Here is a 12,216-nt window from a genome sequence, read left to right as displayed (position 1 = left end):
GGGTTCAGAGGAATCGGGTCCTCGTAGGGACTCGGCGAGTCCACGCCAGACTCGGCGAGTTGGATTGACCGTTGACCATTAACCAGAGTTGACCGGTGTTGACTTGATAGAGTTAGTCAATCCTAGATGGGAAAGTGTTAATTAGAGATATATTTGTGTATAGGAGGACTACAGCTCAGGAGATCGAGCACTAGTGATTTCAGGGATTTACGAGTTACCGAGATACGCAAGGTGAGTCTTCTCACTATACTTTACCTTGAGTAGGTAAATAGAGTTATGTGATACAATGTTATATATATATATATATATATATATATATACATATATATATATATATATATATATATATATATATATAGATATATTGTTTGTTGCACTGCATTCTTCTATGTGATTTATGTTGTGCGTGCTTGCAGAGTTAGAACCTGAGGGTTCACAAAGATTGGGTGCACGAACCCACAGAGTTATAGCCTCGAGAGGCTAATATGTGTTATATGTGGTATTTTGGGGAACTCACTAAGCTTTGTGCTTACAGTGTTTTGTCTAATGTGTTTCAGGTACTAGTGAGGATCGCGGGAAGGCGCCGACTTGATCAGTACACACACAGGATTTTTATGCTATGAGATCTTGGGATTGATATATGTTATAAATTGAGTTTCAAACAATGATGTTTTTATGATTTACAAATGCATTATTTTTTTATAAAATGCGAAAAAATTGTTCTGGAAATTCACATCGTTACACATGGGTTTTAACCTCCATGGATCATCCATGGAGCACCCAATGGGTCCTAGCCAAATCTAGTGAATCATGAACCATAAGCCCACTATTAAGAATGAATGATTTACAAATCAAACCCATATATTTAATTAGTATCATTTTGATCACAAAATTAATTCCAAATTAATACTTGATCAATACTAATTAAATAATATTATTAAGGTATTAGAACTTACAATATATCAATAAACCATAAGTGTCCTTTTTCTCATTTTGTATATCCAATTGTTATGATGCCATGAAACCCAAATGGACCATGTCGGGTCGGGTCAAGTACATACCAAATATAATTATGGACTTCGACATTATATCTAATAATAAGGTGTTATAATAATAGGCCAAGATGAATATTGTTTTCCAAATGCTCCATGAGGTGCAAAACCATCCATACTTAGGTCTAATCTTACATTACGTACTTCTGCTGCAAATGAAGGATGACTTTTGTCAAAGTGCTTCTAAGCTTCTTAATCGGATGGATGACACATTACTCTAGCATCTTGTCCATGATTCTTGGAGTGCCATCGCATGGAAGCGGCTGTGGCTTTTGAATCATACAGTCTCTTCAACCTTGGAGTCAAAGGAAAGTAATGCATTTTCTTAAAGGATATGCGAGAACATCTGGCCAAATTTTTTGACCGTTTATACCTATCTGCATTTCAGAATTTGCACCAATAAAGATCGTTGTCTTGTCTCCAATATACCATACATCCTAACCTGCAACAGTCAATCATCTCCATAGGCAAACCTAGTGCTTGAATTAACATTTTGCTTTTGTGTAAACTACCTAGCATTTTATTCTCCTCCGATAACACATCATTTAACAACTGGCAGATAGTGTCAAACTTTGCTCAGGTATGTGATACTCTGATTTTATATTTAATAATCTAGCTACAGCTGATAGTTGTGTCACTTTTTTACATCCAGGCCACAATTCTTTATCGACTGCATCTAGCATATCAAAGAATTATTTTTATATAGTGCATTTGGCTCCTCTATAAGAACATGCACCTTCACTAAAATTGGTGTTTGAATAATCCACCCCAAAAAACGTATTGTCATCATCAATTGATGTTTCACCATGTTTATCCCAAAACCAATATTACTCAACAAAACCAAATTTGTACAAATGATGCTTAAAAATATCAACTTCTTTACATGGTATGTTAAGACATTTGATGCAAGGGCATTTGATTTTATCTTCTTCTATAAACCTATGTTTACTGGTAGCAAAATCTATAAATTTTTTCACTCCTTGTACGAAAACAAGGGATACACAACTACAATTATCTTTTCTTTCATACATCTACTTTCTACTTAGATTGTTCATTGTCTTTAATATGTAAAGTAACCTATAAATTTAAATAACACAATATTGTATGTTTATTAGCGTTGAGTTGAATACATATATGACATTTAAAGTAAATTTATAGTTACCATACAAACATCACAAAGGTACCTTAGTAGAATGGTTTAATTGAGATCGACACTTGCAGAACAAATATGCAAACAAAGTGTGTATCGATTAGGGAACCTTCGGCCACCCTTGATTTCAATGTGTTGGATGGATACTAGGTCAAATTATTAAGTTGATATCATTTAATACCTTGTTAAAACCCATGTAGTATACGGGTAATGATAAATTTAAATAACATTCGTAATAAATATAAATATAGAGCTACTTAAAATATAAATTCTATATATGATATTTTCCTTAATAACGACTTGATTAAACACTTATTTTTATTTCCATAGCAAAAATGGCGCCTTCATTGTAGAGATTGCAAATAGCCCAAAGTGCCCTTGCAATCAATCCACGTATGTGATTAGTAAGGGTATTTCAGTCAAAACACATTATTCAAACAATATAATCTATTATAGGTCATAGTGGACTTTTGGTTAGTAAAATGAAAAAGACAAAAATAACTTAATATCAAAAATAACACACACAAACACACATTTAATAAAGTTAAAAGTATGTATTATATCAAAATACACATACAATATGCATCACTAATTGTGTGAATCAAACAACTATCATATATATATATATATATATATATATATATATATATATATATATATATATATATATATATATATATACACTCGAAACTAATGTCAAACATCAAAGCAAACTTAAGGAAACATGCATCCTACAAACAAATATCACAATTAAACAACCAACTATATTGCTCCATAAAAGTTGTTCTATAACTGCTCACAAAAAGATGCTTCGCACAACTTCTATGTAGGCCATGGAACTTTATCTCCTTTGTTCTTCTTAGCAAGTGGTTTTGAACCTTGTTACATGTATGTTTTAGATTCCAACTTCTTCTAGTATTAACGTAGGCATTATTTAACATGATCAGAGCTTCTTGTTTCCTTTCAAGGCCTTCGGCTATCAACATCATTCCTAGAACGGAGATCGCAACTAACTACCCCTGGTCGGCTGCATTTTGAAGCAACTGTTTCCCTGTTATTTTTCCCCTATTGTCAAATAGTTCGCATGACATAAATTAAGTAATCATAAAATTTTAAAAGTACAAATCAAGGTTGTAAAAATCGCTCGGTGGTCGACTGGCGATAAACGATTAATCGGATTAGGCAGATATTTTATAAATTAAAAGCTTAAAAGTTTGAAATTTTAAATTTTTAGTGTAATATTTGAAATTTTTTTTTTTTTTTGAATTTTTAAAAAAATTCCCGCCTATGACTGTGGAGACCACCAAGGACCGCCAAGCCCGACTTGACCAATTTTGACCAATTTCCGCCAAGCACCCTAATCGTAATCGGCTCAAGGCTGCCAAGCGATTAGTCGGCTGCCAAGGCCGATTTCTACAACACTGATACAAATATAGAAAACTAATTGAATTCACAATTATCTGATATCTTAAAAAAAGAGTACCATTCCATCGTTGAATTGTACGTGTGGGTTGTTCAACTTTCTGCATTTGCTTATGACTTAATAGTGTTGAACACTTAATGGATGAAACCTTAATCATTTTGTGTCTATGGTTTTATATATTGTGTCTGATATTACAGAGCCCCTAAAGAGTTTGCAAGTATAATTCATAAATCAACACAAAATTCATATATTAAACACTAAATTAAGTATGTACACAAGTTTAATAGAAGTAATGAACATCATACTTACACTAACTGACACTTAAAATCATCGATTGGTGAATTTCCCCCAACCGTAGTTACTCTTTTTTCGAACAAGTGTGATGGTAAAGCAGTGATCCTTGTTACTTGGTGTCTTGTTTGCATTCTTCCTGAAGAACAACTCGCTGGAAACAATGATTTTAGGGTTTATTGATCAACGTGCGGGCATTTTGAGTGTTGGTAATGGATTGTAGTTGATTGATCGGAGATAAACTAGAACGACAAGATGACTCTGAATACAAATTATGGTGCCTAAGTGTTTAGACTATGAATTGACATAATTATCTTTGAACGAAAAAAGGTTACTACGTAAATGGTTAGGGTATTTTTGTAAATACCTACAGACATTTTTGTAAATAAATTGAACGCTTTAAATTTAAAAAGACGAAATTAAATAAAATTATTGATTAAATTTGGAGAGACGAATTAAATAAAATTATTGACATAAGTAGGATTCGAACCTACGACTTCGGGTAAAAGATAAAACGCGTTTTCCAACTAAACTAAATTAACTTCCGTTTCTTCAAATTGAAAAACCATAATATTATGCTCAATAATATTGCAGCCCATATGTCATCCATTGGTATACCATAGACACAATAAGCAACTACCATGTTGAACAATGACCGATATATCATCCATGGACACCATAAGCAACTACCATGTTTTCCAATGACCCATATGTCATCCATGGGTATACCATGGACACCATAAGCAACTACCATGTTGAAAAATGACCCATATGTCATCCATGGACACCATAAGCACCTACCATGTTGATCAATGATCCATATGTCATCCATGGACACCATAAGCAACTACAATGTTGACCAATGACTCATATGTGATCCATATGTCATCCATGGACAGCATAAGCAACTACCATGTTGACCAATGACCCATATATCATCTATATGTCATCCATGGACACCATAAGCAACTACCATGTTGACCAATGACCCATATGTCATCGATGGGTATACCATGGACACCATAAGAAACTACCATGTTGACTAATGACCCATATGTCATGCATGGACACCAAAAGCAACTACCATGTTGACCAATGACTCATATGTCATCCATGGACACGATAAGTAACTACCATGTTGACCAATGACCCATATGTCATCCACAAACACGATAAGCAACTACCATTTTGACCAATGACCCATATGTCATCTATGGGTATACCATGGACACCATAAGCAACTACCATGGTTACCAATGACCCATATGTCATCCATGGAAACGATAAGCAACTACAATGTTGACCAATGACCCATATGTCATTAATGGACACGATAAGCAACTACCATGTTGAACAATAACCCATATGTCATCCATGGACCCCATAAGTAACTACCATGTTGACCAATAACCCATATATCATCCATATCTCATCCATGGACACCACCATGTTGACTAATGACCCATATGTCATCCATGAGTATACCATGGACACCATAAGCAACTACCATGTCGACCAATGACCTATATGTCATCCATGGACACATAAGCAACTACCATGTAGACCAATGACCCATATGCCATCCATATATCATCCATGGACACGATAAGAAACTACCATGTTGACCAATGACCCATATGTCATCCATGGACACCATAAGCAACTACCATGTTGACTAATGACCCATATGTCATTCATATGTCATCCATAGACACCATTAGTAACTACAATGTTGACCAATGACCCATATGTCATCCATGGGTGTAGCATGGACACCATAAGCCACTACCATATATATTGACATGACTCGTACGTCTTTTGTATATAAATTTCGGTTGAAACATAAAAGCATAAAGATGTATTATTTATTAATGTTTAGTTCTCATATATAATTTTAAATTAAAATTATACTATGAACACATCGTTAGTCTATGTTCTTTCTTGACGTTATTTATATGTATATACCCTATCTATCAATCTATAACTACTTTAATAAATTTGAATTACTAAATATTTAGCGGTAATTAGCACAGTTTGAATTTTTTTATTAGCAGAGGTTCAAAATATTTCACAATTCCTATCCCTCCAGCCTACACATGTTTATGTTGCATATTAGGGTAAATTTACTGATTAGAAATAGGGTTTACATTTTCTGTAATCATCATCTCTGGCGGCTAATTGATCGAAAGCTTTGTTCATTATGCGTTCGTGCACTGACTTTGGCGATATAGGTTGTCACTCATCTAAAATTTATTTTTATTTAACTTACTATTATTTTGATGATCGATCGTTTTTTGCTCTCTGATCATCTTCATGTATATTATCATCTTAAATTAATAGTAAATTGGTTTTGGTTGTATTCAATAGTTTGCATGCAAAATAATGCCTTCATATATAATTTATTTTTATTGTTTATGTCTCTTTTGTCATTAGTAGTTTATCATCTTTAATACATCGGTATTCACTACAGTTTTTTGTTAATTTTTAAGCCAGAAAGATGTCGACCTCGAAAGCAAAAGGAGCATCCGGTGTGAAGCCAACTAAATTCATTGCACCATAAGTTATGAGATGCAACAGGATTTCAGTTGCAAAATTCATATACACACACTTACAAGATGAAGAAATCGACTTCCCAGTACCAAAAACCACATCTAAAGCACCTATAACATCTACCAACAAAACTCGTAAACCTATATCATTAACATCACCCATGACTACCACTTCCTCGACATTAGTTACAACATCCACATCCTCCTTATAAAAAACATTTAAAACCTAAGAAACTGGAATAATACAATCCTCAACACTTACATCAATAACCAAAACTTCAGCACCTACATCATCCAAACCATCCTCAACACCGACATCCACTACCACATCATCAACACCTATATCTACTACCACAACCTTAAAACCTGCATCTACACTACCATCCTCCACAACTACAGTAACTACCACACTTAAGTAAAGGAACTACCACATCCTCAACATATACATCTATCCCAAAACCTACCCCAAAATATACCCCATCAACAACACCTATCCCAAAATCTACCCCATCACCAACACAACCAACCATGAATGGATCGGTAGTGGAAAGTGTAGAATGTGAAAACAATTCCTCTAAATATTGTGGACCAGATGGACATTTAACTGCTCACGTTTGGAAAAAAACGTGAGTTGCAAATCAAATCTTAATTACAATTTTTTGTATGTATAAACTTTTGGTTTACACATACATATCAGTTTATAACTTTACATGTCATATGATTACTTTCAGGCTAATACCACCACGCCCTTGTGCACACTTTATTAGTCAGTCCTTTAAACAAAAAGTAGATCCATAAGGGTACGCTTGGGCAAAAGTAAGCAAAGAAATGCGCGAATTATATTGGGAGGAGTTTAAGGTAATTAACTATATCTGATAAATTGTTGTTAGGTAAACATTTACACTTAAACTTATGTTTATATTGTTAATATGTAGAAAAAATGTTGTTGGGATGAAACAATAGACTTGTTGGTGAGGCAAGCTTGGGCAAGGATAACGTCATAAAGTTATGGTCAATATCTCTTCAATATGAGGAGCCCAAAAAGAGACAAACATGGCTTTAAACCAGCTCATATTCAATAGGAAGTTTGGAACTCCTGGCAATTAAAATGGAATATAGAAGAATACAAGCTGAAATCTGAGCAGAACAAGAAAAATAGGTGTAACGGTGTGGCTGATGGAGTAGCAAAACCTACACATAACGTTGGATCCGCAAGTAATTTGAAGTGTTGAGTCCATTTGTGTTGCGTCTTGGGCTATGTATTTTGTATCCGGATTTGGCCTATCCATCCGTGTGTATCTAGATTAGTTTCATTGTTATCTGGATTAGTTGTTAGGGTTATAGTATATATATATATATATATATATATATATATATATATATATATATATATATATATATACATATGTATGTATGCATGTATGCGTATATTAACAAGTTGTCTATTACGTTGATTCTTGTAACCCTAAACGCCTCTACAGATTGAAGTTCTTTATCGAGCTCTTCTGAGTTGTTATTGCATTAATCATTCGACATATTCAGTGCCATACTTGTGATCATTGTTACGTTCTTATTTAATATCTTGCTTAGAATCATATGATGCTAAAAGAACTTTGTTCTAACAGTTGGTATCAAAGCAGGAGACTGTGTGATCAATACACATTCCTTCTGTATTCGTAATACTTTAGGGTGTCCGCTTTTATCGTATAAATAGAAGCCGTCGTCTTCATATCGACGACAACTCTATTTTTGATAAAACCATAATCTCAAGTTTACAGGTTTGATTCTAGCAGCTCACCATGTCTCACGATGATTCGCATACAAACCCCATTAACATCTCAAACAGCATCGGATCAACAACTAGAGTACCCATACTCTATACTCAAGACTACAAAGTATGGGCTCATCACTTTGAAGATTATGTGGTTTGATCAAAAGACAATGGATATATCATCTGGGAAGCTATCACTCTTGGACCGTTTGTACATTCGGAGACAAACACAACTGTTAAGATGCAAAAGGATTACAACAAGTTGGTAACAGATGTTCAGAAGACGCCACAGGATGAGAAGGACAAGATCTTGTGTAACGTTAAAGCCATGCGAATGATAAGATTCGCCCTGCAATCTAACACCTTTCGGCTTGTAGGTTCATGCACAAATGCTAAAGAGATCTGGGATAGGTTGAAGGAACTTTACTCAACTGATGAAGATCTGGAACACTCCATTCAAACTTTGTTACTATCAGAATTTGGAGTTTTCGAACAGAAACCTGAAGATAAGCTTGCACAGACCTTTGATCAGTTGAATCATCTCTTAAGTAAGATGATCAAGCATGGGATAGAGAGGAAGCTAATCGAGCAGAAAGTAACGTTCATGAACGGGCTGAGACCAGAATGGATGGCTGTGGTTTCCACTGTGAAGGCACATGAACAGTTCAAATCGTACTCGCTGGCGAACCTAGTAGGGATACAGAAGTCCCATGAAAGTGTTGTAACCAAGGAAGCGAAAGTGGTCTCAGGTGTGGGATCATTGGCTCTTGTTTCTAAAGGAAAAAGTACTACTGAAGAAGAAGAAGCATCAAACATGTCAGAGTGCGACCTTACAAGTGAGGAGTATGCCTTCATGATCACAAATCCAAAGAAATTCGCAAGGAGAAAATTTCCCGTCAACAAGAACCGAAACTGGCAGGGAAGCTATAGTTCTGTGAAGATGAAGGATGAACCGAAAGTCCCCTCTTAAAAGGATGAAGAGAAAAGGAGAAAAAGCTTGTAGGAGACTCAGGATACGACTGCAACTATTGTTACAACAAGAACCATTTTGCCAAAGATTGCATGTTGAGAAAGATGGCTGAGAAAAGAGAGGGTGAAGATGATGAGGCGTATTATATGTGCAAATTAGAAGAAGTCAAAAAGAAAAAGGCGTCCAACAGCTCAATGAATGCCTTAATCGTACAAGAGAATGCTGGGGAAGATGAGTTCGGTGGCGTAGAAGTCTGGTCAACCAACTCTGAAGACGAAGAGGTTAGAAGACCCACTCATGGAAAGGCGTACGTGGCAAAGAATGAAGGTTCAAGTGGAAAGTGCTTTATCGTCACTGCTGGCCCATCAACCGAAAGTGCAGATACAAAACCGAAGCTGACAGACAACAAGTGTTTTGCGGCCAAGCCTGTGAGTGAGAAGATCAACGAATGCGATCGATTGATCAAAAAGGTACATTCTATTCTTGAGTCTCTTAAAATTTCAAAAACTGATTATCAAGAAGAATTAAATGAATTAAACTTTAAATTTTCTAACCTAAGTAGTAGCCTCATGCAAACCCGTTTAGCGAATTCTAACCTAACAGACCAAGTCGGCAGGGTGTCTTTAAAAAGTGAGGAGAGGAGAATCTGGATTGAGCTGAAGGAAGCAGAGTTAGTTAGGGCTAGGGATGAAAGTATTTATTTGCAAAGAGACAATTTGAAGTTATTAAAACAAAGAAATGTTTTTTGTTGAATTGCTAAGCATCTTTATACTAATATTGCTCAATTACATTTAAGTTGTGAAATTGGAAAGAAAATTCAAAAAATGATTTTGCCCTTTCTTCAATTTAAGGGAGACAAAGTTATAGCAGAATGTGAATCGGAAGTGTCCTCTGAAGAAACATCAATGTCGTATAGGCTAGGTTTGGATAAGATAGAAACTTTCATCGATTCTAAGGAGCATAAAAGTATGTTAAAACATATCTTAGATGAAAATGATAAGCTAAAGATTAAAACTGAAACTATACAAACATTCGATTCGTCAAATGCTAAAATTGTAAGAGATAATAAAATAAACTTAGATAATTCGTCTGAATTTGATGCGGAAAGCGAGATGAGTGGAATCTCAATAGAGGATGAAGTTGATTGCTCTAAGTTTATGAAAAATGAAACCGAGAGTCAAAAACCTCTTATATCAGAAAACTCAGTTGAGTTTGCTCGTCTATCAAAAGAACAGAAACCAAAACTCAAGGAAAAAGCCTTGGTCTATCAAAAAGTTCAGACTGTGCCAAATCAGGTTTATGCTGTGACTGGGGTCACTGAAAGGCAAACGGCAAAATTAAGAACAATAGTTGACGAAGATAACGCTGAAGGATACGAAGACTATTTCTGGTATGCTCCTATTGATAACGCAGACGAGACTATGGGACTATCTGAGAAAACCACATGGAGAGTCAAAGGTAGATACATACCAGAACCCATCAACAAACCCTCCAGTTTCGATATTCCAAGCACAAGTGGAACCAAAGATGTTCCTGAGGAACCAATGGTTGAACCTAATGTTCCAATCAAGAGGGAAGAACCGGAAGTTCTGCTCAAGAGAGAGGAAGCACCGAAAGTTCAAACTAAAAAAAGTACAGAATCTAAAATGGAAGGTAAGACAACTGCAACTCAGAAGGAGAAACCAAAGGCCAGCTTTAATATTCACAAATCTCAGAAGGAGCTAGCTGAATAGAAACGCCTGAGAAATCAAAGATACGCCACGAATCTGAATGAACGGAAAAGACATTGGAATTCTCAAAATCCCAAAAATGAGCCTCTCAGGAAAGAATCCATGGACAAGGGAAAGGAAAAGTTGAAGGAAAATTTTAGTCCAAATTCCTATTATTCCAAATCCCAGAACCGAAAGTCAAGCCTCGGTCCTGAACCCACTTTCGGTCCTCGACCTAGTTTCGGTCATAGACCTAGTTTCGATCCTAAACCCAGATTCGGTCCCAATCCTAGTTATGGATCCTCCAAGTCCCAAGATGAAACAAATTCTTTAAAGGACATCAAAGGAAAAGGAAAGCTGGTATTAGACTCTGAGAAGGAAAATAAGAAATCCTCCACTAAACCTAGGAATCAAACAAAAAAATACTAAACCATCAAAAGCAACACCAACTGATACACTAAAATTTAAAGAAGATAAAACAAAAATCAAGGTGTATACCATTAAAAGAAAAGATCAAACCACTCTTATTAAACGAACTTATTTAGTTGATGCTTCTATAGTTATTCCTTTCTCTTTGAAAAACTCACCAGGACCCAAGAAACTTTGGGTCCCTAAATCTGCTTGAATTTGTAGGTAATCAGTGACGAGCAGTTTGATGACGAATGGTATATAGACAGTGGCTACTCGCATCACATGACAGGGAGAAAGAAGGAGCTAAGGGAGTTTCGGTCCCTGAAAGATGGTGGGTCTATGAAGTTTGGAAACAATTCGTATGGAACAATCAAAGGATACAACATGATAACTAATGGAGACTTCTCAATCAGAAATGTGGCTTATGTAGAGGGATTGCAGCACAGTCTCATCAGTGTATCGCAATTAGTTGTGGGCACAGGTTTGAAGGTATCATTCGATGATGAGGGGTCTGAGATAATTAAAAAACAATCCAAAAAGGTTCTGCTGAAATCTGCGCGAAAGGGAGAGATCTACCCTCTGAATCTTAATCCAATTCGAGGGACATCAACTATTTGTCTGTTGTCAAAGGAAAACACTGATGAAAGCTGGTTATGGCATCGACGTCTATCACACCTAAATTTAAAAGTTATCAACAAATTAGTGATTGGTGATCAAGTTTGAGGCCTTCCTCTTCTCAAGTTCGATAAGGAGCATTTATGTGCAGCATGTGAGATGGTTAAGCAGAGCAGAAGAAGCCACCCTACACACATCAATACTATGATAGTGGAAGCACTTGAACTGTTACACATTGATTTGTGTGGACCTTCTGCTACAGAGAGTATCGGTGG

This window comes from Lactuca saligna, chromosome 7, assembly GCF_052625555.1.
Source record: "Lactuca saligna cultivar CGN05327 chromosome 7, ASM5262555v1, whole genome shotgun sequence".
Lineage (NCBI taxonomy): Eukaryota > Viridiplantae > Streptophyta > Magnoliopsida > Asterales > Asteraceae > Lactuca > Lactuca saligna.
This window is presented reverse-complemented; position numbering follows the sequence as displayed.